Genomic DNA, 27248 nt, shown 5'->3' with positions numbered 1-27248 from the left:
ATATATATATATATATATATATATATATATATATATATATATATATATTTCTCCGCCGAAATCACTTTTAAACCCATTTCCACCTTTTTTTCCCTTCTCTTCCTCTTACTTTTTTTTCACGTTTTTTTACGTTTTTCTCCTTTTCGCCTCTTTTCTGGGCGTATTATTCTTCTTTTTCTTCTTTTTTTTCGTCTAATGCATACCCCATCAGTGCAGCAATGCTTATTCAATACCGCCAGCAGATGGAGACACTGGGGGATAATTTTCTAAGGATTTATACTGATTTTTCCTGTCTGAATTTGTCGCACAGAAAGTTGCAGGCCAAATATGTGTGACATTTCTGCGACTTTAGCTTCTAGAGCATTTTTACAACATTATACATAGGTGCTGAATACATAAAAAGCGACTGTTCAGCGACAGACAAGTCGCATCGGCTGAAAGTAGGCCAGAATGTCAGTCCATGTTGGAGCAGGTTTAGATACAGTCTAAAGTATAGATCTCAAAGTCTGTGCACAGAATTTAGCAAGGGCCTCGCACCTTCTGATGCATCAGGTAGGTGCACAATAGCATAGCCTAACCCTCTGTACTTTGGTCTATATTGATGCGGGACATAGACAGCCAGATGATGACCAATCCATTAGTGCAATGGATGGCTGGAAGCATTTGTCTTTGCCTTTGCAATACCACAGAAGCAATGCATGGTCAATGTACAGCAATGACACACCTGTGTGAACAGCCAGAAGACCCCCCCCCCCCCCCATGTTATGTTACATAGTTACATAGTTAGTACGGTCGAAAAAAGACATATGTCCATCAAGTTCAACCAGGGAATTAAGGGGTAGGGGTGTGGCGCGATATTGGGGAAGGGATGAGATTTTATATTTCTTCATAAGCATTAATCTTATTTTGTCAATTAGGAACATTCAGCACCCACCCGCTATCAAGGCAGCTGCCTATCATGTCATGCCCTACCTGCACAGGTGTGCTGGCTACTCAAATGATCCAATTAAGGAGGCCATTTAGTCAGCAGCAGCAGAAGTCCTGTGCCTGGACGCTCCAACAGCGGCCAGACACAAGCAGAAGCAGAAGCAGCAGAAGCAGCAGCAGCAGAAGTCCTGTGCCTGGACGCTCCAACAGCGGCCAGACACAAGCAGAAGCAGAAGCAGCAGAAGCAGCAGCAGCACCACCTTTTGTTTTTTGGCTGCAGCAGCAGCAAGGCCCACAGGGCTGGCTAGCTGGCTAGCCAGCAAGCAGGTAGCAATGAAAGTAGGAATCTTTCTTTTTAACCCTGTAAGGGGTTGGTGCACTGTACCCGAAGATACTGCCATATCGGGTCAATGCATAGGGCGACGGAAGCAAGCTTCGAAATCGGCCCCCGTTCTCAAAAATCCATTTAATATATGGTCCCCAGATAGGGGACGTATCAGATATTAAACTGATAAGAACAGATACTACACTTGATCTTAGCCAAAAGGCCGAGAAGCGATAACCGTGAAAGGGGCGGGCCCAACAAGGTGCCCTTCATGGGCACTATCACTGCTTGCTGTCAGGGAGGCTGCCAGACAATTTTCCATGCACACTCTGGGCTGGGGGGCAGTCAACCACCAGTACACACAGCAGAACCTAAACCCATACCATTATTGCTAAGCAGCAAGACAGGGGCCCATTGCACTCCCACGGGGCCTTTTTAAATGCAATCCATAACCCGGATTTGCCAGGAACCCTTCTTACTCCTCCTACTTGCATGTGACACTGGGCTTAGGATCTGCATAGGAAACACACACACAAGCACACACCTACCTTTGTTGCCTGCAGATGCCTCCTTGGCTGTCCCCAAACGGTATCAAACCAACACCCACGGGAAGCTGTAAGCATAGAGGACATGCCTGCACCCCATTGGACTTACCTGTGTGGGTTAAATCCGGGTTATTTGACAACCTATGGCGGTGATGGTTCTGCTCAGGCAGAGCAGTGCTGATGCTCCTCATAAAGCTGTCGCTGCTGTGAAGGTTCTAGGTGACATCACAAATCCCTATGGTTACATACACAACAAAGCTGGGTTGTTGTTGTTTACACTCTGCAAGGCCTGTGGAAGTGAGTGACATCATAGCACTGTAGTTCTGAGGGTTCTAGATGGATGCAACAATCTCCTGTTGCTTCTATGAAGGCCATAATAGACGACATCACCAAACAGCTCCATAGTCACATACACAGCAAAGGAGAGATGTTGTTTACACCTAGTGATGTCAGTGGTATTGAGTGACATCACAGCACAGTGCTAAGGCTCCTGGGCCTGGACACAGCAGCGGCTGCAATATCTCAACGGAGAATACGTTTATATATATGTGTGTGTGTGCGCGTATATATATATATATATATATATATATATATATATATATATATATTTCTCCGCCGAAATCACTTTTAAACCCATTTCCACCTTTTTTTCCCTTCTCTTCCTCTTACTTTTTTTTCACGTTTTTTTACGTTTTTCTCCTTTTCGCCTCTTTTCTGGGCGTATTATTCTTCTTTTTCTTCTTTTTTTTCGTCTAATGCATACCCCATCAGTGCAGCAATGCTTATTCAATACCGCCAGCAGATGGAGACACTGGGGGATAATTTTCTAAGGATTTATACTGATTTTTCCTGTCTGAATTTGTCGCACAGAAAGTTGCAGGCCAAATATGTGTGACATTTCTGCGACTTTAGCTTCTAGAGCATTTTTACAACATTATACATAGGTGCTGAATACATAAAAAGCGACTGTTCAGCGACAGACAAGTCGCATCGGCTGAAAGTAGGCCAGAATGTCAGTCCATGTTGGAGCAGGTTTAGATACAGTCTAAAGTATAGATCTCAAAGTCTGTGCACAGAATTTAGCAAGGGCCTCGCACCTTCTGATGCATCAGGTAGGTGCACAATAGCATAGCCTAACCCTCTGTACTTTGGTCTATATTGATGCGGGACATAGACAGCCAGCTGATGACCAATCCATTAGTGCAATGGATGGCTGGAAGCATTTGTCTTTGCCTTTGCAATACCACAGAAGCAATGCATGGTCAATGTACAGCAATGACACACCTGTGTGAACAGCCAGGAGACCCCCCCCCCCCCCCCCATGTTATGTTACATAGTTACATAGTTAGTACGGTCGAAAAAAGACATATGTCCATCAAGTTCAACCAGGGAATTAAGGGGTAGGGGTGTGGCGCGATATTGGGGAAGGGATGAGATTTTATATTTCTTCATAAGCATTAATCTTATTTTGTCAATTAGGAACATTCAGCACCCACCCGCTATCAAGGCAGCTGCCTATCATGTCATGCCCTACCTGCACAGGTGTGCTGGCTACTCAAATGATCCAATTAAGGAGGCCATTTAGTCAGCAGCAGCAGAAGTCCTGTGCCTGGACGCTCCAACAGCGGCCAGACACAAGCAGAAGCAGAAGCAGCAGAAGCAGCAGCAGCACCACCTTTTGTTTTTTGGCTGCAGCAGCAGCAAGGCCCACAGGGCTGGCTAGCTGGCTAGCCAGCAAGCAGGTAGCAATGAAAGTAGGAATCTTTCTTTTTAACCCTGTAAGGGGGTGGTGCACTGTACCCGAAGATACTGCCATATCGGGTCAATGCATAGAGCGACGGAAGCAAGCTTCGAAATCGGCCCCCGTTCTCAAAAATCCATTTAATATATGGTCCCCAGATAGGGGACGTATCAGATATTAAACTGATAAGAACAGATACTACACTTGATCTTAGCCAAAAGGCCGAGAAGCGATAACCGTGAAAGGGGCGGGCCCAACAAGGTGCCCTTCATGGGCACTATCACTGCTTGCTGTCAGGGAGGCTGCCAGACAATTTTCCATGCACACTCTGGGCTGGGGGGCAGTCAACCACCAGTACACACAGCAGAACCTAAACCCATACCATTATTGCTAAGCAGCAAGACAGGGGCCCATTGCACTCCCAAGGGGCCTTTTTAAATGCAATCCATAACCCGGATTTGCCAGGAACCCTTCTTACTCCTCCTACTTGCATGTGACACTGGGCTTAGGATCTGCATAGGAAACACACACACAAGCACACACCTACCTTTGTTGCCTGCAGATGCCTCCTTGGCTGTCCCCAAACGGTATCAAACCAACACCCACGGGAAGCTGTAAGCATAGAGGACATGCCTGCACCCCATTGGACTTACCTGTGTGGGTTAAATCCGGGTTATTTGACAACCTATGGCGGTGATGGTTCTGCTCAGGCAGAGCAGTGCTGATGCTCCTCATAAAGCTGTCGCTGCTGTGAAGGTTCTAGGTGACATCACAAATCCCTATGGTTACATACACAACAAAGCTGGGTTGTTGTTGTTTACACTCTGCAAGGCCTGTGGAAGTGAGTGACATCATAGCACTGTAGTTCTGAGGGTTCTAGATGGATGCAACAATCTCCTGTTGCTTCTATGAAGGCCATAATAGACGACATCACCAAACAGCTCCATAGTCACATACACAGCAAAGGAGAGATGTTGTTTACACCTAGTGATGTCAGTGGTATTGAGTGACATCACAGCACAGTGCTAAGGCTCCTGGGCCTGGACACAGCAGCGGCTGCAATATCTCAACGGAGAATACGTTTATATATATATATTTCTCCGCCGAAATCACTTTTAAACCCATTTCCACCTTTTTTTCCCTTCTCTTCCTCTTACTTTTTTTTCACGTTTTTTTACGTTTTTCTCCTTTTCGCCTCTTTTCTGGGCGTATTATTCTTCTTTTTCTTCTTTTTTTTCGTCTAATGCATACCCCATCAGTGCAGCAATGCTTATTCAATACCGCCAGCAGATGGAGACACTGGGGGATAATTTTCTAAGGATTTATACTGATTTTTCCTGTCTGAATTTGTCGCACAGAAAGTTGCAGGCCAAATATGTGTGACATTTCTGCGACTTTAGCTTCTAGAGCATTTTTACAACATTATACATAGGTGCTGAATACATAAAAAGCGACTGTTCAGCGACAGACAAGTCGCATCGGCTGAAAGTAGGCCAGAATGTCAGTCCATGTTGGAGCAGGTTTAGATACAGTCTAAAGTATAGATCTCAAAGTCTGTGCACAGAATTTAGCAAGGGCCTCGCACCTTCTGATGCATCAGGTAGGTGCACAATAGCATAGCCTAACCCTCTGTACTTTGGTCTATATTGATGCGGGACATAGACAGCCAGCTGATGACCAATCCATTAGTGCAATGGATGGCTGGAAGCATTTGTCTTTGCCTTTGCAATACCACAGAAGCAATGCATGGTCAATGTACAGCAATGACACACCTGTGTGAACAGCCAGGAGACCCCCCCCCCCCCCCCCATGTTATGTTACATAGTTACATAGTTAGTACGGTCGAAAAAAGACATATGTCCATCAAGTTCAACCAGGGAATTAAGGGGTAGGGGTGTGGCGCGATATTGGGGAAGGGATGAGATTTTATATTTCTTCATAAGCATTAATCTTATTTTGTCAATTAGGAACATTCAGCACCCACCCGCTATCAAGGCAGCTGCCTATCATGTCATGCCCTACCTGCACAGGTGTGCTGGCTACTCAAATGATCCAATTAAGGAGGCCATTTAGTCAGCAGCAGCAGAAGTCCTGTGCCTGGACGCTCCAACAGCGGCCAGACACAAGCAGAAGCAGAAGCAGCAGAAGCAGCAGCAGCACCACCTTTTGTTTTTTGGCTGCAGCAGCAGCAAGGCCCACAGGGCTGGCTAGCTGGCTAGCCAGCAAGCAGGTAGCAATGAAAGTAGGAATCTTTCTTTTTAACCCTGTAAGGGGGTGGTGCACTGTACCCGAAGATACTGCCATATCGGGTCAATGCATAGGGCGACGGAAGCAAGCTTCGAAATCGGCCCCCGTTCTCAAAAATCCATTTAATATATGGTCCCCAGATAGGGGACGTATCAGATATTAAACTGATAAGAACAGATACTACACTTGATCTTAGCCAAAAGGCCGAGAAGCGATAACCGTGAAAGGGGCGGGCCCAACAAGGTGCCCTTCATGGGCACTATCACTGCTTGCTGTCAGGGAGGCTGCCAGACAATTTTCCATGCACACTCTGGGCTGGGGGGCAGTCAACCACCAGTACACACAGCAGAACCTAAACCCATACCATTATTGCTAAGCAGCAAGACAGGGGCCCATTGCACTCCCACGGGGCCTTTTTAAATGCAATCCATAACCCGGATTTGCCAGGAACCCTTCTTACTCCTCCTACTTGCATGTGACACTGGGCTTAGGATCTGCATAGGAAACACACACACAAGCACACACCTACCTTTGTTGCCTGCAGATGCCTCCTTGGCTGTCCCCAAACGGTATCAAACCAACACCCACGGGAAGCTGTAAGCATAGAGGACATGCCTGCACCCCATTGGACTTACCTGTGTGGGTTAAATCCGGGTTATTTGACAACCTATGGCGGTGATGGTTCTGCTCAGGCAGAGCAGTGCTGATGCTCCTCATAAAGCTGTCGCTGCTGTGAAGGTTCTAGGTGACATCACAAATCCCTATGGTTACATACACAACAAAGCTGGGTTGTTGTTGTTTACACTCTGCAAGGCCTGTGGAAGTGAGTGACATCATAGCACTGTAGTTCTGAGGGTTCTAGATGGATGCAACAATCTCCTGTTGCTTCTATGAAGGCCATAATAGACGACATCACCAAACAGCTCCATAGTCACATACACAGCAAAGGAGAGATGTTGTTTACACCTAGTGATGTCAGTGGTATTGAGTGACATCACAGCACAGTGCTAAGGCTCCTGGGCCTGGACACAGCAGCGGCTGCAATATCTCAACGGAGAATACGTTTATATATATGTGTGTGTGTGCGCGTATATATATATATATATATATATATATATATATATATATATATATTTCTCCGCTGAAATCACTTTTAAACCCATTTCCACCTTTTTTTCCCTTCTCTTCCTCTTACTTTTTTTTCACGTTTTTTTACGTTTTTCTCCTTTTCGCCTCTTTTCTGGGCGTATTATTCTTCTTTTTCTTCTTTTTTTTCGTCTAATGCATACCCCATCAGTGCAGCAATGCTTATTCAATACCGCCAGCAGATGGAGACACTGGGGGATAATTTTCTAAGGATTTATACTGATTTTTCCTGTCTGAATTTGTCGCACAGAAAGTTGCAGGCCAAATATGTGTGACATTTCTGCGACTTTAGCTTCTAGAGCATTTTTACAACATTATACATAGGTGCTGAATACATAAAAAGCGACTGTTCAGCGACAGACAAGTCGCATCGGCTGAAAGTAGGCCAGAATGTCAGTCCATGTTGGAGCAGGTTTAGATACAGTCTAAAGTATAGATCTCAAAGTCTGTGCACAGAATTTAGCAAGGGCCTCGCACCTTCTGATGCATCAGGTAGGTGCACAATAGCATAGCCTAACCCTCTGTACTTTGGTCTATATTGATGCGGGACATAGACAGCCAGCTGATGACCAATCCATTAGTGCAATGGATGGCTGGAAGCATTTGTCTTTGCCTTTGCAATATCACAGAAGCAATGCATGGTCAATGTACAGCAATGACACACCTGTGTGAACAGCCAGGAGACCCCCCCCCCCATGTTATGTTACATAGTTACATAGTTAGTACGGTCGAAAAAAGACATATGTCCATCAAGTTCAACCAGGGAATTAAGGGGTAGGGGTGTGGCGCGATATTGGGGAAGGGATGAGATTTTATATTTCTTCATAAGCATTAATCTTATTTTGTCAATTAGGAACATTCAGCACCCACCCGCTATCAAGGCAGCTGCCTATCATGTCATGCCCTACCTGCACAGGTGTGCTGGCTACTCAAATGATCCAATTAAGGAGGCCATTTAGTCAGCAGCAGCAGAAGTCCTGTGCCTGGACGCTCCAACAGCGGCCAGACACAAGCAGAAGCAGAAGCAGCAGAAGCAGCAGCAGCACCACCTTTTGTTTTTTGGCTGCAGCAGCAGCAAGGCCCACAGGGCTGGCTAGCTGGCTAGCCAGCAAGCAGGTAGCAATGAAAGTAGGAATCTTTCTTTTTAACCCTGTAAGGGGGTGGTGCACTGTACCCGAAGATACTGCCATATCGGGTCAATGCATAGGGCGACGGAAGCAAGCTTCGAAATCGGCCCCCGTTCTCAAAAATCCATTTAATATATGGTCCCCAGATAGGGGACGTATCAGATATTAAACTGATAAGAACAGATACTACACTTGATCTTAGCCAAAAGGCCGAGAAGCGATAACCGTGAAAGGGGCGGGCCCAACAAGGTGCCCTTCATGGGCACTATCACTGCTTGCTGTCAGGGAGGCTGCCAGACAATTTTCCATGCACACTCTGGGCTGGGGGGCAGTCAACCACCAGTACACACAGCAGAACCTAAACCCATACCATTATTGCTAAGCAGCAAGACAGGGGCCCATTGCACTCCCACGGGGCCTTTTTAAATGCAATCCATAACCCGGATTTGCCAGGAACCCTTCTTACTCCTCCTACTTGCATGTGACACTGGGCTTAGGATCTGCATAGGAAACACACACACAAGCACACACCTACCTTTGTTGCCTGCAGATGCCTCCTTGGCTGTCCCCAAACGGTATCAAACCAACACCCACGGGAAGCTGTAAGCATAGAGGACATGCCTGCACCCCATTGGACTTACCTGTGTGGGTTAAATCCGGGTTATTTGACAACCTATGGCGGTGATGGTTCTGCTCAGGCAGAGCAGTGCTGATGCTCCTCATAAAGCTGTCGCTGCTGTGAAGGTTCTAGGTGACATCACAAATCCCTATGGTTACATACACAACAAAGCTGGGTTGTTGTTGTTTACACTCTGCAAGGCCTGTGGAAGTGAGTGACATCATAGCACTGTAGTTCTGAGGGTTCTAGATGGATGCAACAATCTCCTGTTGCTTCTATGAAGGCCATAATAGACGACATCACCAAACAGCTCCATAGTCACATACACAGCAAAGGAGAGATGTTGTTTACACCTAGTGATGTCAGTGGTATTGAGTGACATCACAGCACAGTGCTAAGGCTCCTGGGCCTGGACACAGCAGCGGCTGCAATATCTCAACGGAGAATACGTTTATATATATGTGTGTGTGTGCGCGTATATATATATATATATATATATATATATATATATATATTTCTCCGCCGAAATCACTTTTAAACCCATTTCCACCTTTTTTTCCCTTCTCTTTCTCTTACTTTTTTTTCACGTTTTTTTACGTTTTTCTCCTTTTCGCCTCTTTTCTGGGCGTATTATTCTTCTTTTTCTTCTTTTTTTTCGTCTAATGCATACCCCATCAGTGCAGCAATGCTTATTCAATACCGCCAGCAGATGGAGACACTGGGGGATAATTTTCTAAGGATTTATACTGATTTTTCCTGTCTGAATTTGTCGCACAGAAAGTTGCAGGCCAAATATGTGTGACATTTCTGCGACTTTAGCTTCTAGAGCATTTTTACAACATTATACATAGGTGCTGAATACATAAAAAGCGACTGTTCAGCGACAGACAAGTCGCATCGGCTGAAAGTAGGCCAGAATGTCAGTCCATGTTGGAGCAGGTTTAGATACAGTCTAAAGCATAGATCTCAAAGTCTGTGCACATAATTTAGCAAGGGCCTCGCACCTTCTGATGCATCAGGTAGGTGCACAATAGCATAGCCTAACCCTCTGTACTTTGGTCTATATTGATGCGGGACATAGACAGCCAGCTGATGACCAATCCATTAGTGCAATGGATGGCTGGAAGCATTTGTCTTTGCCTTTGCAATACCACAGAAGCAATGCATGGTCAATGTACAGCAATGACACACCTGTGTGAACAGCCAGGAGACCCCCCCCCCCCCATGTTATGTTACATAGTTACATAGTTAGTACGGTCGAAAAAAGACATATGTCCATCAAGTTCAACCAGGGAATTAAGGGGTAGGGGTGTGGCGCGATATTGGGGAAGGGATGAGATTTTATATTTCTTCATAAGCATTAATCTTATTTTGTCAATTAGGAACATTCAGCACCCACCCGCTATCAAGGCAGCTGCCTATCATGTCATGCCCTACCTGCACAGGTGTGCTGGCTACTCAAATGATCCAATTAAGGAGGCCATTTAGTCAGCAGCAGCAGAAGTCCTGTGCCTGGACGCTCCAACAGCGGCCAGACACAAGCAGAAGCAGAAGCAGCAGAAGCAGCAGCAGCACCACCTTTTGTTTTTTGGCTGCAGCAGCAGCAAGGCCCACAGGGCTGGCTAGCTGGCTAGCCAGCAAGCAGGTAGCAATGAAAGTAGGAATCTTTCTTTTTAACCCTGTAAGGGGGTGGTGCACTGTACCCGAAGATACTGCCATATCGGGTCAATGCATAGGGCGACGGAAGCAAGCTTCGAAATCGGCCCCCGTTCTCAAAAATCCATTTAATATATGGTCCCCAGATAGGGGACGTATCAGATATTAAACTGATAAGAACAGATACTACACTTGATCTTAGCCAAAAGGCCGAGAAGCGATAACCGTGAAAGGGGCGGGCCCAACAAGGTGCCCTTCATGGGCACTATCACTGCTTGCTGTCAGGGAGGCTGCCAGACAATTTTCCATGCACACTCTGGGCTGGGGGGCAGTCAACCACCAGTACACACAGCAGAACCTAAACCCATACCATTATTGCTAAGCAGCAAGACAGGGGCCCATTGCACTCCCACGGGGCCTTTTTAAATGCAATCCATAACCCGGATTTGCCAGGAACCCTTCTTACTCCTCCTACTTGCATGTGACACTGGGCTTAGGATCTGCATAGGAAACACACACACAAGCACACACCTACCTTTGTTGCCTGCAGATGCCTCCTTGGCTGTCCCCAAACGGTATCAAACCAACACCCACGGGAAGCTGTAAGCATAGAGGACATGCCTGCACCCCATTGGACTTACCTGTGTGGGTTAAATCCGGGTTATTTGACAACCTATGGCGGTGATGGTTCTGCTCAGGCAGAGCAGTGCTGATGCTCCTCATAAAGCTGTCGCTGCTGTGAAGGTTCTAGGTGACATCACAAATCCCTATGGTTACATACACAACAAAGCTGGGTTGTTGTTGTTTACACTCTGCAAGGCCTGTGGAAGTGAGTGACATCATAGCACTGTAGTTCTGAGGGTTCTAGATGGATGCAACAATCTCCTGTTGCTTCTATGAAGGCCATAATAGACGACATCACCAAACAGCTCCATAGTCACATACACAGCAAAGGAGAGATGTTGTTTACACCTAGTGATGTCAGTGGTATTGAGTGACATCACAGCACAGTGCTAAGGCTCCTGGGCCTGGACACAGCAGCGGCTGCAATATCTCAACGGAGAATACGTTTATATATATGTGTGTGTGTGCGCGTATATATATATATATATATATATATATATATATATATATATATATATATTTCTCCGCCGAAATCACTTTTAAACCCATTTCCACCTTTTTTTCCCTTCTCTTCCTCTTACTTTTTTTTCACGTTTTTTTACGTTTTTCTCCTTTTCGCCTCTTTTCTGGGCGTATTATTCTTCTTTTTCTTCTTTTTTTTCGTCTAATGCATACCCCATCAGTGCAGCAATGCTTATTCAATACCGCCAGCAGATGGAGACACTGGGGGATAATTTTCTAAGGATTTATACTGATTTTTCCTGTCTGAATTTGTCGCACAGAAAGTTGCAGGCCAAATATGTGTGACATTTCTGCGACTTTATCTTCTAGAGCATTTTTACAACATTATACATAGGTGCTGAATACATAAAAAGCGACTGTTCAGCGACAGACAAGTCGCATCGGCTGAAAGTAGGCCAGAATGTCAGTCCATGTTGGAGCAGGTTTAGATACAGTCTAAAGTATAGATCTCAAAGTCTGTGCACAGAATTTAGCAAGGGCCTCGCACCTTCTGATGCATCAGGTAGGTGCACAATAGCATAGCCTAACCCTCTGTACTTTGGTCTATATTGATGCGGGACATAGACAGCCAGCTGATGACCAATCCATTAGTGCAATGGATGGCTGGAAGCATTTGTCTTTGCCTTTGCAATACCACAGAAGCAATGCATGGTCAATGTACAGCAATGACACACCTGTGTGAACAGCCAGGAGACCCCCCCCCCCCCCCATGTTATGTTACATAGTTACATAGTTAGTACGGTCGAAAAAAGACATATGTCCATCAAGTTCAACCAGGGAATTAAGGGGTAGGGGTGTGGCGCGATATTGGGGAAGGGATGAGATTTTATATTTCTTCATAAGCATTAATCTTATTTTGTCAATTAGGAACATTCAGCACCCACCCGCTATCAAGGCAGCTGCCTATCATGTCATGCCCTACCTGCACAGGTGTGCTGGCTACTCAAATGATCCAATTAAGGAGGCCATTTAGTCAGCAGCAGCAGAAGTCCTGTGCCTGGACGCTCCAACAGCGGCCAGACACAAGCAGAAGCAGAAGCAGCAGAAGCAGCAGCAGCACCACCTTTTGTTTTTTGGCTGCAGCAGCAGCAAGGCCCACAGGGCTGGCTAGCTGGCTAGCCAGCAAGCAGGTAGCAATGAAAGTAGGAATCTTTCTTTTTAACCCTGTAAGGGGGTGGTGCACTGTACCCGAAGATACTGCCATATCGGGTCAATGCATAGGGCGACGGAAGCAAGCTTCGAAATCGGCCCCCGTTCTCAAAAATCCATTTAATATATGGTCCCCAGATAGGGGACGTATCAGATATTAAACTGATAAGAACAGATACTACACTTGATCTTAGCCAAAAGGCCGAGAAGCGATAACCGTGAAAGGGGCGGGCCCAACAAGGTGCCCTTCATGGGCACTATCACTGCTTGCTGTCAGGGAGGCTGCCAGACAATTTTCCATGCACACTCTGGGCTGGGGGGCAGTCAACCACCAGTACACACAGCAGAACCTAAACCCATACCATTATTGCTAAGCAGCAAGACAGGGGCCCATTGCACTCCCACGGGGCCTTTTTAAATGCAATCCATAACCCGGATTTGCCAGGAACCCTTCTTACTCCTCCTACTTGCATGTGACACTGGGCTTAGGATCTGCATAGGAAACACACACACAAGCACACACCTACCTTTGTTGCCTGCAGATGCCTCCTTGGCTGTCCCCAAACGGTATCAAACCAACACCCACGGGAAGCTGTAAGCATAGAGGACATGCCTGCACCCCATTGGACTTACCTGTGTGGGTTAAATCCGGGTTATTTGACAACCTATGGCGGTGATGGTTCTGCTCAGGCAGAGCAGTGCTGATGCTCCTCATAAAGCTGTCGCTGCTGTGAAGGTTCTAGGTGACATCACAAATCCCTATGGTTACATACACAACAAAGCTGGGTTGTTGTTGTTTACACTCTGCAAGGCCTGTGGAAGTGAGTGACATCATAGCACTGTAGTTCTGAGGGTTCTAGATGGATGCAACAATCTCCTGTTGCTTCTATGAAGGCCATAATAGACGACATCACCAAACAGCTCCATAGTCACATACACAGCAAAGGAGAGATGTTGTTTACACCTAGTGATGTCAGTGGTATTGAGTGACATCACAGCACAGTGCTAAGGCTCCTGGGCCTGGACACAGCAGCGGCTGCAATATCTCAACGGAGAATACGTTTATATATATGTGTGTGTGTGCGCGTATATATATATATATATATATATATATATATATATATATATATATATTTCTCCGCCGAAATCACTTTTAAACCCATTTCCACCTTTTTTTCCCTTCTCTTTCTCTTACTTTTTTTTCACGTTTTTTTACGTTTTTCTCCTTTTCGCCTCTTTTCTGGGCGTATTATTCTTCTTTTTCTTCTTTTTTTTCGTCTAATGCATACCCCATCAGTGCAGCAATGCTTATTCAATACCGCCAGCAGATGGAGACACTGGGGGATAATTTTCTAAGGATTTATACTGATTTTTCCTGTCTGAATTTGTCGCACAGAAAGTTGCAGGCCAAATATGTGTGACATTTCTGCGACTTTAGCTTCTAGAGCATTTTTACAACATTATACATAGGTGCTGAATACATAAAAAGCGACTGTTCAGCGACAGACAAGTCGCATCGGCTGAAAGTAGGCCAGAATGTCAGTCCATGTTGGAGCAGGTTTAGATACAGTCTAAAGCATAGATCTCAAAGTCTGTGCACAGAATTTAGCAAGGGCCTCGCACCTTCTGATGCATCAGGTAGGTGCACAATAGCATAGCCTAACCCTCTGTACTTTGGTCTATATTGATGCGGGACATAGACAGCCAGCTGATGACCAATCCATTAGTGCAATGGATGGCTGGAAGCATTTGTCTTTGCCTTTGCAATATCACAGAAGCAATGCATGGTCAATGTACAGCAATGACACACCTGTGTGAACAGCCAGGAGACCCCCCCCCCCCATGTTATGTTACATAGTTACATAGTTAGTACGGTCGAAAAAAGACATATGTCCATCAAGTTCAACCAGGGAATTAAGGGGTAGGGGTGTGGCGCGATATTGGGGAAGGGATGAGATTTTATATTTCTTCATAAGCATTAATCTTATTTTGTCAATTAGGAACATTCAGCACCCACCCGCTATCAAGGCAGCTGCCTATCATGTCATGCCCTACCTGCACAGGTGTGCTGGCTACTCAAATGATCCAATTAAGGAGGCCATTTAGTCAGCAGCAGCAGAAGTCCTGTGCCTGGACGCTCCAACAGCGGCCAGACACAAGCAAAAGCAGAAGCAGCAGAAGCAGCAGCAGCACCACCTTTTGTTTTTTGGCTGCAGCAGCAGCAAGGCCCACAGGGCTGGCTAGCTGGCTAGCCAGCAAGCAGGTAGCAATGAAAGTAGGAATCTTTCTTTTTAACCCTGTAAGGGGGTGGTGCACTGTACCCGAAGATACTGCCATATCGGGTCAATGCATAGGGCGACGGAAGCAAGCTTCGAAATCGGCCCCCGTTCTCAAAAATCCATTTAATATATGGTCCCCAGATAGGGGACGTATCAGATATTAAACTGATAAGAACAGATACTACACTTGATCTTAGCCAAAAGGCCGAGAAGCGATAACCGTGAAAGGGGCGGGCCCAACAAGGTGCCCTTCATGGGCACTATCACTGCTTGCTGTCAGGGAGGCTGCCAGACAATTTTCCATGCACACTCTGGGCTGGGGGGCAGTCAACCACCAGTACACACAGCAGAACCTAAACCCATACCATTATTGCTAAGCAGCAAGACAGGGGCCCATTGCACTCCCACGGGGCCTTTTTAAATGCAATCCATAACCCGGATTTGCCAGGAACCCTTCTTACTCCTCCTACTTGCATGTGACACTGGGCTTAGGATCTGCATAGGAAACACACACACAAGCACACACCTACCTTTGTTGCCTGCAGATGCCTCCTTGGCTGTCCCCAAACGGTATCAAACCAACACCCACGGGAAGCTGTAAGCATAGAGGACATGCCTGCACCCCATTGGACTTACCTGTGTGGGTTAAATCCGGGTTATTTGACAACCTATGGCGGTGATGGTTCTGCTCAGGCAGAGCAGTGCTGATGCTCCTCATAAAGCTGTCGCTGCTGTGAAGGTTCTAGGTGACATCACAAATCCCTATGGTTACATACACAACAAAGCTGGGTTGTTGTTGTTTACACTCTGCAAGGCCTGTGGAAGTGAGTGACATCATAGCACTGTAGTTCTGAGGGTTCTAGATGGATGCAACAATCTCCTGTTGCTTCTATGAAGGCCATAATAGACGACATCACCAAACAGCTCCATAGTCACATACACAGCAAAGGAGAGATGTTGTTTACACCTAGTGATGTCAGTGGTATTGAGTGACATCACAGCACAGTGCTAAGGCTCCTGGGCCTGGACACAGCAGCGGCTGCAATATCTCAACGGAGAATACGTTTATATATATGTGTGTGTGTGCGCGTATATATATATATATATATATATATATATATATATATATTTCTCCGCCGAAATCACTTTTAAACCCATTTCCACCTTTTTTTCCCTTCTCTTTCTCTTACTTTTTTTTCACGTTTTTTTACGTTTTTCTCCTTTTCGCCTCTTTTCTGGGCGTATTATTCTTCTTTTTCTTCTTTTTTTTCGTCTAATGCATACCCCATCAGTGCAGCAATGCTTATTCAATACCGCCAGCAGATGGAGACACTGGGGGATAATTTTCTAAGGATTTATACTGATTTTTCCTGTCTGAATTTGTCGCACAGAAAGTTGCAGGCCAAATATGTGTGACATTTCTGCGACTTTAGCTTCTAGAGCATTTTTACAACATTATACATAGGTGCTGAATACATAAAAAGCGACTGTTCAGCGACAGACAAGTCGCATCGGCTGAAAGTAGGCCAGAATGTCAGTCCATGTTGGAGCAGGTTTAGATACAGTCTAAAGCATAGATCTCAAAGTCTGTGCACAGAATTTAGCAAGGGCCTCGCACCTTCTGATGCATCAGGTAGGTGCACAATAGCATAGCCTAACCCTCTGTACTTTGGTCTACATTGATGCGGGACATAGACAGCCAGCTGATGACCAATCCATTAGTGCAATGGATGGCTGGAAGCATTTGTCTTTGCCTTTGCAATACCACAGAAGCAATGCATGGTCAATGTACAGCAATGACACACCTGTGTGAACAGCCAGGAGACCCCCCCCCCCCCCCCCATGTTATGTTACATAGTTACATAGTTAGTACGGTCGAAAAAAGACATATGTCCATCAAGTTCAACCAGGGAATTAAGGGGTAGGGGTGTGGCGCGATATTGGGGAAGGGATGAGATTTTATATTTCTTCACAAGCATTAATCTTATTTTGTCAATTAGGAACATTCAGCACCCACCCGCTATCAAGGCAGCTGCCTATCATGTCATGCCCTACCTGCACAGGTGTGCTGGCTACTCAAATGATCCAATTAAGGAGGCCATTTAGTCAGCAGCAGCAGAAGTCCTGTGCCTGGACGCTCCAACAGCGGCCAGACACAAGCAGAAGCAGAAGCAGCAGAAGCAGCAGCAGCACCACCTTTTGTTTTTTGGCTGCAGCAGCAGCAAGGCCCACAGGGCTGGCTAGCTGGCTAGCCAGCAAGCAGGTAGCAATGAAAGTAGGAATCTTTCTTTTTAACCCTGTAAGGGGGTGGTGCACTGTACCCGAAGATACTGCCATATCGGGTCAATGCATAGGGCGACGGAAGCAAGCTTCGAAATCGGCCCCCGTTCTCAAAAATCCATTTAATATATGGTCCCCAGATAGGGGACGTATCAGATATTAAACTGATAAGAACAGATACTACACTTGATCTTAGCCAAAAGGCCGAGAAGCGATAACCGTGAAAGGGGCGGGCCCAACAAGGTGCCCTTCATGGGCACTATCACTGCTTGCTGTCAGGGAGGCTGCCAGACAATTTTCCATGCACACTCTGGGCTGGGGGGCAGTCAACCACCAGTACACACAGCAGAACCTAAACCCATACCATTATTGCTAAGCAGCAAGACAGGGGCCCATTGCACTCCCACGGGGCCTTTTTAAATGCAATCCATAACCCGGATTTGCCAGGAACCCTTCTTACTCCTCCTACTTGCATGTGACACTGGGCTTAGGATCTGCATAGGAAACACACACACAAGCACACACCTACCTTTGTTGCCTGCAGATGCCTCCTTGGCTGTCCCCAAACGGTATCAAACCAACACCCACGGGAAGCTGTAAGCATAGAGGACATGCCTGCACCCCATTGGACTTACCTGTGTGGGTTAAATCCGGGTTATTTGACAACCTATGGCGGTGATGGTTCTGCTCAGGCAGAGCAGTGCTGATGCTCCTCATAAAGCTGTCGCTGCTGTGAAGGTTCTAGGTGACATCACAAATCCCTATGGTTACATACACAACAAAGCTGGGTTGTTGTTGTTTACACTCTGCAAGGCCTGTGGAAGTGAGTGACATCATAGCACTGTAGTTCTGAGGGTTCTAGATGGATGCAACAATCTCCTGTTGCTTCTATGAAGGCCATAATAGACGACATCACCAAACAGCTCCATAGTCACATACACAGCAAAGGAGAGATGTTGTTTACACCTAGTGATGTCAGTGGTATTGAGTGACATCACAGCACAGTGCTAAGGCTCCTGGGCCTGGACACAGCAGCGGCTGCAATATCTCAACGGAGAATACGTTTATATATATGTGTGTGTGTGCGCGTATATATATATATATATATATATATATTTCTCCGCCGAAATCACTTTTAAACCCATTTCCACCTTTTTTTCCCTTCTCTTCCTCTTACTTTTTTTTCACGTTTTTTTACGTTTTTCTCCTTTTCGCCTCTTTTCTGGGCGTATTATTCTTCTTTTTCTTCTTTTTTTTCGTCTAATGCATACCCCATCAGTGCAGCAATGCTTATTCAATACCGCCAGCAGATGGAGACACTGGGGGATAATTTTCTAAGGATTTATACTGATTTTTCCTGTCTGAATTTGTCGCACAGAAAGTTGCAGGCCAAATATGTGTGACATTTCTGCGACTTTAGCTTCTAGAGCATTTTTACAACATTATACATAGGTGCTGAATACATAAAAAGCGACTGTTCAGCGACAGACAAGTCGCATCGGCTGAAAGTAGGCCAGAATGTCAGTCCATGTTGGAGCAGGTTTAGATACAGTCTAAAGTATAGATCTCAAAGTCTGTGCACAGAATTTAGCAAGGGCCTCGCACCTTCTGATGCATCAGGTAGGTGCACAATAGCATAGCCTAACCCTCTGTACTTTGGTCTATATTGATGCGGGACATAGACAGCCAGCTGATGACCAATCCATTAGTGCAATGGATGGCTGGAAGCATTTGTCTTTGCCTTTGCAATACCACAGAAGCAATGCATGGTCAATGTACAGCAATGACACACCTGTGTGAACAGCCAGGAGACCCCCCCCCCCCATGTTATGTTACATAGTTACATAGTTAGTACGGTCGAAAAAAGACATATGTCCATCAAGTTCAACCAGGGAATTAAGGGGTAGGGGTGTGGCGCGATATTGGGGAAGGGATGAGATTTTATATTTCTTCATAAGCATTAATCTTATTTTGTCAATTAGGAACATTCAGCACCCACCCGCTATCAAGGCAGCTGCCTATCATGTCATGCCCTACCTGCACAGGTGTGCTGGCTACTCAAATGATCCAATTAAGGAGGCCATTTAGTCAGCAGCAGCAGAAGTCCTGTGCCTGGACGCTCCAACAGCGGCCAGACACAAGCAGAAGCAGAAGCAGCAGAAGCAGCAGCAGCACCACCTTTTGTTTTTTGGCTGCAGCAGCAGCAAGGCCCACAGGGCTGGCTAGCTGGCTAGCCAGCAAGCAGGTAGCAATGAAAGTAGGAATCTTTCTTTTTAACCCTGTAAGGGGGTGGTGCACTGTACCCGAAGATACTGCCATATCGGGTCAATGCATAGGGCGACGGAAGCAAGCTTCGAAATCGGCCCCCGTTCTCAAAAATCCATTTAATATATGGTCCCCAGATAGGGGACGTATCAGATATTAAACTGATAAGAACAGATACTACACTTGATCTTAGCCAAAAGGCCGAGAAGCGATAACCGTGAAAGGGGCGGGCCCAACAAGGTGCCCTTCATGGGCACTATCACTGCTTGCTGTCAGGGAGGCTGCCAGACAATTTTCCATGCACACTCTGGGCTGGGGGGCAGTCAACCACCAGTACACACAGCAGAACCTAAACCCATACCATTATTGCTAAGCAGCAAGACAGGGGCCCATTGCACTCCCACGGGGCCTTTTTAAATGCAATCCATAACCCGGATTTGCCAGGAACCCTTCTTACTCCTCCTACTTGCATGTGACACTGGGCTTAGGATCTGCATAGGAAACACACACACAAGCACACACCTACCTTTGTTGCCTGCAGATGCCTCCTTGGCTGTCCCCAAACGGTATCAAACCAACACCCACGGGAAGCTGTAAGCATAGAGGACATGCCTGCACCCCATTGGACTTACCTGTGTGGGTTAAATCCGGGTTATTTGACAACCTATGGCGGTGATGGTTCTGCTCAGGCAGAGCAGTGCTGATGCTCCTCATAAAGCTGTCGCTGCTGTGAAGGTTCTAGGTGACATCACAAATCCCTATGGTTACATACACAACAAAGCTGGGTTGTTGTTGTTTACACTCTGCAAGGCCTGTGGAAGTGAGTGACATCATAGCACTGTAGTTCTGAGGGTTCTAGATGGATGCAACAATCTCCTGTTGCTTCTATGAAGGCCATAATAGACGACATCACCAAACAGCTCCATAGTCACATACACAGCAAAGGAGAGATGTTGTTTACACCTAGTGATGTCAGTGGTATTGAGTGACATCACAGCACAGTGCTAAGGCTCCTGGGCCTGGACACAGCAGCGGCTGCAATATCTCAACGGAGAATACGTTTATATATATGTGTGTGTGTGCGCGTATATATATATATATATATATATATATATATATATATATTTCTCCGCCGAAATCACTTTTAAACCCATTTCCACCTTTTTTTCCCTTCTCTTTCTCTTACTTTTTTTTCACGTTTTTTTACGTTTTTCTCCTTTTCGCCTCTTTTCTGGGCGTATTATTCTTCTTTTTCTTCTTTTTTTTCGTCTAATGCATACCCCATCAGTGCAGCAATGCTTATTCAATACCGCCAGCAGATGGAGACACTGGGGGATAATTTTCTAAGGATTTATACTGATTTTTCCTGTCTGAATTTGTCGCACAGAAAGTTGCAGGCCAAATATGTGTGACATTTCTGCGACTTTAGCTTCTAGAGCATTTTTACAACATTATACATAGGTGCTGAATACATAAAAAGCGACTGTTCAGCGACAGACAAGTCGCATCGGCTGAAAGTAGGCCAGAATGTCAGTCCATGTTGGAGCAGGTTTAGATACAGTCTAAAGCATAGATCTCAAAGTCTGTGCACAGAATTTAGCAAGGGCCTCGCACCTTCTGATGCATCAGGTAGGTGCACAATAGCATAGCCTAACCCTCTGTACTTTGGTCTATATTGATGCGGGACATAGACAGCCAGCTGATGACCAATCCATTAGTGCAATGGATGGCTGGAAGCATTTGTCTTTGCCTTTGCAATACCACAGAAGCAATGCATGGTCAATGTACAGCAATGACACACCTGTGTGAACAGCCAGGAGACCCCCCCCCCCCCCCATGTTATGTTACATAGTTACATAGTTAGTACGGTCGAAAAAAGACATATGTCCATCAAGTTCAACCAGGGAATTAAGGGGTAGGGGTGTGGCGCGATATTGGGGAAGGGATGAGATTTTATATTTCTTCATAAGCATTAATCTTATTTTGTCAATTAGGAACATTCAGCACCCACCCGCTATCAAGGCAGCTGCCTATCATGTCATGCCCTACCTGCACAGGTGTGCTGGCTACTCAAATGATCCAATTAAGGAGGCCATTTAGTCAGCAGCAGCAGAAGTCCTGTGCCTGGACGCTCCAACAGCGGCCAGACACAAGCAGAAGCAGAAGCAGCAGAAGCAGCAGCAGCACCACCTTTTGTTTTTTGGCTGCAGCAGCAGCAAGGCCCACAGGGCTGGCTAGCTGGCTAGCCAGCAAGCAGGTAGCAATGAAAGTAGGAATCTTTCTTTTTAACCCTGTAAGGGGGTGGTGCACTGTACCCGAAGATACTGCCATATCGGGTCAATGCATAGGGCGACGGAAGCAAGCTTCGAAATCGGCCCCCGTTCTCAAAAATCCATTTAATATATGGTCCCCAGATAGGGGACGTATCAGATATTAAACTGATAAGAACAGATACTACACTTGATCTTAGCCAAAAGGCCGAGAAGCGATAACCGTGAAAGGGGCGGGCCCAACAAGGTGCCCTTCATGGGCACTATCACTGCTTGCTGTCAGGGAGGCTGCCAGACAATTTTCCATGCACACTCTGGGCTGGGGGGCAGTCAACCACCAGTACACACAGCAGAACCTAAACCCATACCATTATTGCTAAGCAGCAAGACAGGGGCCCATTGCACTCCCACGGGGCCTTTTTAAATGCAATCCATAACCCGGATTTGCCAGGAACCCTTCTTACTCCTCCTACTTGCATGTGACACTGGGCTTAGGATCTGCATAGGAAACACACACACAAGCACACACCTACCTTTGTTGCCTGCAGATGCCTCCTTGGCTGTCCCCAAACGGTATCAAACCAACACCCACGGGAAGCTGTAAGCATAGAGGACATGCCTGCACCCCATTGGACTTACCTGTGTGGGTTAAATCCGGGTTATTTGACAACCTATGGCGGTGATGGTTCTGCTCAGGCAGAGCAGTGCTGATGCTCCTCATAAAGCTGTCGCTGCTGTGAAGGTTCTAGGTGACATCACAAATCCCTATGGTTACATACACAACAAAGCTGGGTTGTTGTTGTTTACACTCTGCAAGGCCTGTGGAAGTGAGTGACATCATAGCACTGTAGTTCTGAGGGTTCTAGATGGATGCAACAATCTCCTGTTGCTTCTATGAAGGCCATAATAGACGACATCACCAAACAGCTCCATAGTCACATACACAGCAAAGGAGAGATGTTGTTTACACCTAGTGATGTCAGTGGTATTGAGTGACATCACAGCACAGTGCTAAGGCTCCTGGGCCTGGACACAGCAGCGGCTGCAATATCTCAACGGAGAATACGTTTATATATATGTGTGTGTGTGCGCGTATATATATATATATATATATATATATATATATATATATATATATTTCTCCGCCGAAATCACTTTTAAACCCATTTCCACCTTTTTTTCCCTTCTCTTCCTCTTACTTTTTTTTCACGTTTTTTTACGTTTTTCTCCTTTTCGCCTCTTTTCTGGGCGTATTATTCTTCTTTTTCTTCTTTTTTTTCGTCTAATGCATACCCCATCAGTGCAGCAATGCTTATTCAATACCGCCAGCAGATGGAGACACTGGGGGATAATTTTCTAAGGATTTATACTGATTTTTCCTGTCTGAATTTGTCGCACAGAAAGTTGCAGGCCAAATATGTGTGACATTTCTGCGACTTTAGCTTCTAGAGCATTTTTACAACATTATACATAGGTGCTGAATACATAAAAAGCGACTGTTCAGCGACAGACAAGTCGCATCGGCTGAAAGTAGGCCAGAATGTCAGTCCATGTTGGAGCAGGTTTAGATACAGTCTAAAGTATAGATCTCAAAGTCTGTGCACAGAATTTAGCAAGGGCCTCGCACCTTCTGATGCATCAGGTAGGTGCACAATAGCATAGCCTAACCCTCTGTACTTTGGTCTATATTGATGCGGGACATAGACAGCCAGCTGATGACCAATCCATTAGTGCAATGGATGGCTGGAAGCATTTGTCTTTGCCTTTGCAATACCACAGAAGCAATGCATGGTCAATGTACAGCAATGACACACCTGTGTGAACAGCCAGGAGACCCCCCCCCCCATGTTATGTTACATAGTTACATAGTTAGTACGGTCGAAAAAAGACATATGTCCATCAAGTTCAACCAGGGAATTAAGGGGTAGGGGTGTGGCGCGATATTGGGGAAGGGATGAGATTTTATATTTCTTCATAAGCATTAATCTTATTTTGTCAATTAGGAACATTCAGCACCCACCCGCTATCAAGGCAGCTGCCTATCATGTCATGCCCTACCTGCACAGGTGTGCTGGCTACTCAAATGATCCAATTAAGGAGGCCATTTAGTCAGCAGCAGCAGAAGTCCTGTGCCTGGACGCTCCAACAGCGGCCAGACACAAGCAGAAGCAGAAGCAGCAGAAGCAGCAGCAGCACCACCTTTTGTTTTTTGGCTGCAGCAGCAGCAAGGCCCACAGGGCTGGCTAGCTGGCTAGCCAGCAAGCAGGTAGCAATGAAAGTAGGAATCTTTCTTTTTAACCCTGTAAGGGGGTGGTGCACTGTACCCGAAGATACTGCCATATCGGGTCAATGCATAGGGCGACGGAAGCAAGCTTCGAAATCGGCCCCCGTTCTCAAAAATCCATTTAATATATGGTCCCCAGATAGGGGACGTATCAGATATTAAACTGATAAGAACAGATACTACACTTGATCTTAGCCAAAAGGCCGAGAAGCGATAACCGTGAAAGGGGCGGGCCCAACAAGGTGCCCTTCATGGGCACTATCACTGCTTGCTGTCAGGGAGGCTGCCAGACAATTTTCCATGCACACTCTGGGCTGGGGGGCAGTCAACCACCAGTACACACAGCAGAACCTAAACCCATACCATTATTGCTAAGCAGCAAGACAGGGGCCCATTGCACTCCCACGGGGCCTTTTTAAATGCAATCCATAACCCGGATTTGCCAGGAACCCTTCTTACTCCTCCTACTTGCATGTGACACTGGGCTTAGGATCTGCATAGGAAACACACACACAAGCACACACCTACCTTTGTTGCCTGCAGATGCCTCCTTGGCTGTCCCCAAACGGTATCAAACCAACACCCACGGGAAGCTGTAAGCATAGAGGACATGCCTGCACCCCATTGGACTTACCTGTGTGGGTTAAATCCGGGTTATTTGACAACCTATGGCGGTGATGGTTCTGCTCAGGCAGAGCAGTGCTGATGCTCCTCATAAAGCTGTCGCTGCTGTGAAGGTTCTAGGTGACATCACAATCCCTATGGTTACATACACAACAAAGCTGGGTTGTTGTTGTTTACACTCTGCAAGGCCTGTGGAAGTGAGTGACATCATAGCACTGTAGTTCTGAGGGTTCTAGATGGATGCAACAATCTCCTGTTGCTTCTATCAAGGCCATAATAGACGACATCACCAAACAGCTCCATAGTCACATACACAGCAAAGGAGAGATGTTGTTTACACCTAGTGATGTCAGTGGTATTGAGTGACATCACAGCACAGTGCTAAGGCTCCTGGGCCTGGACACAGCAGCGGCTGCAATATCTCAACGGAGAATACGTTTATATATATGTGTGTGTGTGCGCGTATATATATATATATATATATATATATATATATATATATATATTTCTCCGCCGAAATCACTTTTAAACCCATTTCCACCTTTTTTTCCCTTCTCTTCCTCTTACTTTTTTTTCACGTTTTTTTACGTTTTTCTCCTTTTCGCCTCTTTTCTGGGCGTATTATTCTTCTTTTTCTTCTTTTTTTTCGTCTAATGCATACCCCATCAGTGCAGCAATGCTTATTCAATACCGCCAGCAGATGGAGACACTGGGGGATAATTTTCTAAGGATTTATACTGATTTTTCCTGTCTGAATTTGTCGCACAGAAAGTTGCAGGCCAAATATGTGTGACATTTCTGCGACTTTAGCTTCTAGAGCATTTTTACAACATTATACATAGGTGCTGAATACATAAAAAGCGACTGTTCAGCGACAGACAAGTCGCATCGGCTGAAAGTAGGCCAGAATGTCAGTCCATGTTGGAGCAGGTTTAGATACAGTCTAAAGTATAGATCTCAAAGTCTGTGCACAGAATTTAGCAAGGGCCTCGCACCTTCTGATGCATCAGGTAGGTGCACAATAGCATAGCCTAACCCTCTGTACTTTGGTTTATATTGATGCGGGACATAGACAGCCAGCTGATGACCAATCCATTAGTGCAATGGATGGCTGGAAGCATTTGTCTTTGCCTTTGCAATACCACAGAAGCAATGCATGGTCAATGTACAGCAATGACACACCTGTGTGAACAGCCAGGAGACCCCCCCCCCCATGTTATGTTACATAGTTACATAGTTAGTACGGTCGAAAAAAGACATATGTCCATCAAGTTCAACCAGGGAATTAAGGGGTAGGGGTGTGGCGCGATATTGGGGAAGGGATGAGATTTTATATTTCTTCATAAGCATTAATCTTATTTTGTCAATTAGGAACATTCAGCACCCACCCGCTATCAAGGCAGCTGCCTATCATGTCATGCCCTACCTGCACAGGTGTGCTGGCTACTCAAATGATCCAATTAAGGAGGCCATTTAGTCAGCAGCAGCAGAAGTCCTGTGCCTGGACGCTCCAACAGCGGCCAGACACAAGCAGAAGCAGAAGCAGCAGAAGCAGCAGCAGCACCACCTTTTGTTTTTTGGCTGCAGCAGCAGCAAGGCCCACAGGGCTGGCTAGCTGGCTAGCCAGCAAGCAGGTAGCAATGAAAGTAGGAATCTTTCTTTTTAACCCTGTAAGGGGGTGGTGCACTGTACCCGAAGATACTGCCATATCGGGTCAATGCATAGGGCGACGGAAGCAAGCTTCGAAATCGGCCCCCGTTCTCAAAAATCCATTTAATATATGGTCCCCAGATAGGGGACGTATCAGATATTAAACTGATAAGAACAGATACTACACTTGATCTTAGCCAAAAGGCCGAGAAGCGATAACCGTGAAAGGGGCGGGCCCAACAAGGTGCCCTTCATGGGCACTATCACTGCTTGCTGTCAGGGAGGCTGCCAGACAATTTTCCATGCACACTCTGGGCTGGGGGGCAGTCAACCACCAGTACACACAGCAGAACCTAAACCCATACCATTATTGCTAAGCAGCAAGACAGGGGCCCATTGCACTCCCACGGGGCCTTTTTAAATGCAATCCATAACCCGGATTTGCCAGGAACCCTTCTTACTCCTCCTACTTGCATGTGACACTGGGCTTAGGATCTGCATAGGAAACACACACACAAGCACACACCTACCTTTGTTGCCTGCAGATGCCTCCTTGGCTGTCCCCAAACGGTATCAAACCAACACCCACGGGAAGCTGTAAGCATAGAGGACATGCCTGCACCCCATTGGACTTACCTGTGTGGGTTAAATCCGGGTTATTTGACAACCTATGGCGGTGATGGTTCTGCTCAGGCAGAGCAGTGCTGATGCTCCTCATAAAGCTGTCGCTGCTGTGAAGGTTCTAGGTGACATCACAAATCCCTATGGTTACATACACAACAAAGCTGGGTTGTTGTTGTTTACACTCTGCAAGGCCTGTGGAAGTGAGTGACATCATAGCACTGTAGTTCTGAGGGTTCTAGATGGATGCAACAATCTCCTGTTGCTTCTATGAAGGCCATAATAGACGACATCACCAAACAGCTCCATAGTCACATACACAGCAAAGGAGAGATGTTGTTTACACC

At 46.1% G+C, this 27248-nt stretch overlaps 12 non-coding genes across 12 annotated transcripts; all 12 read right to left on the bottom strand.

Annotated features, from left to right (window-relative positions):
• Nucleotides 1–1296: 1296 nt before the first annotated feature.
• On the bottom strand, nt 1297–1487 carry LOC130310558 (U2 spliceosomal RNA). The gene has a single exon (XR_008859071.1). It is a non-coding gene; the product is annotated as a U2 spliceosomal RNA (small nuclear RNA).
• A 2094-nt stretch (nt 1488–3581) lies between these two features.
• LOC130310559 (U2 spliceosomal RNA) lies at nt 3582–3772 on the bottom strand. Its single transcript, XR_008859072.1, has one exon. It is a non-coding gene; the product is annotated as a U2 spliceosomal RNA (small nuclear RNA).
• A 2038-nt stretch (nt 3773–5810) lies between these two features.
• Nucleotides 5811–6001, bottom strand: LOC130310537 (U2 spliceosomal RNA). The gene has a single exon (XR_008859048.1). It is a non-coding gene; the product is annotated as a U2 spliceosomal RNA (small nuclear RNA).
• Nucleotides 6002–8089: 2088 nt separating this feature from the next.
• Nucleotides 8090–8280, bottom strand: LOC130310536 (U2 spliceosomal RNA). The gene has a single exon (XR_008859046.1). It is a non-coding gene; the product is annotated as a U2 spliceosomal RNA (small nuclear RNA).
• Nucleotides 8281–10364: 2084 nt separating this feature from the next.
• LOC130310535 (U2 spliceosomal RNA) lies at nt 10365–10555 on the bottom strand. The gene has a single exon (XR_008859045.1). It is a non-coding gene; the product is annotated as a U2 spliceosomal RNA (small nuclear RNA).
• Nucleotides 10556–12651: 2096 nt separating this feature from the next.
• On the bottom strand, nt 12652–12842 carry LOC130310534 (U2 spliceosomal RNA). Its single transcript, XR_008859044.1, has one exon. It is a non-coding gene; the product is annotated as a U2 spliceosomal RNA (small nuclear RNA).
• A 2091-nt stretch (nt 12843–14933) lies between these two features.
• LOC130310533 (U2 spliceosomal RNA) lies at nt 14934–15124 on the bottom strand. The gene has a single exon (XR_008859043.1). It is a non-coding gene; the product is annotated as a U2 spliceosomal RNA (small nuclear RNA).
• A 2088-nt stretch (nt 15125–17212) lies between these two features.
• Nucleotides 17213–17403, bottom strand: LOC130310564 (U2 spliceosomal RNA). The gene has a single exon (XR_008859075.1). It is a non-coding gene; the product is annotated as a U2 spliceosomal RNA (small nuclear RNA).
• Nucleotides 17404–19474: 2071 nt separating this feature from the next.
• Nucleotides 19475–19665, bottom strand: LOC130310562 (U2 spliceosomal RNA). The gene has a single exon (XR_008859074.1). It is a non-coding gene; the product is annotated as a U2 spliceosomal RNA (small nuclear RNA).
• A 2086-nt stretch (nt 19666–21751) lies between these two features.
• On the bottom strand, nt 21752–21942 carry LOC130310555 (U2 spliceosomal RNA). The gene has a single exon (XR_008859067.1). It is a non-coding gene; the product is annotated as a U2 spliceosomal RNA (small nuclear RNA).
• Nucleotides 21943–24030: 2088 nt separating this feature from the next.
• LOC130310544 (U2 spliceosomal RNA) lies at nt 24031–24221 on the bottom strand. Its single transcript, XR_008859054.1, has one exon. It is a non-coding gene; the product is annotated as a U2 spliceosomal RNA (small nuclear RNA).
• Nucleotides 24222–26306: 2085 nt separating this feature from the next.
• LOC130310532 (U2 spliceosomal RNA) lies at nt 26307–26497 on the bottom strand. The gene has a single exon (XR_008859042.1). It is a non-coding gene; the product is annotated as a U2 spliceosomal RNA (small nuclear RNA).
• Nucleotides 26498–27248: the final 751 nt, after the last annotated feature.

The sequence above is a fragment of the Hyla sarda genome, unplaced genomic scaffold (assembly GCF_029499605.1).
Source record: "Hyla sarda isolate aHylSar1 unplaced genomic scaffold, aHylSar1.hap1 scaffold_1574, whole genome shotgun sequence".
In the NCBI taxonomy this organism is placed as follows: Eukaryota; Metazoa; Chordata; class Amphibia; order Anura; family Hylidae; genus Hyla; species Hyla sarda.
Note: the sequence above shows the minus strand (reverse complement) of the source record. Positions and strands in the feature narration are given on the sequence as shown.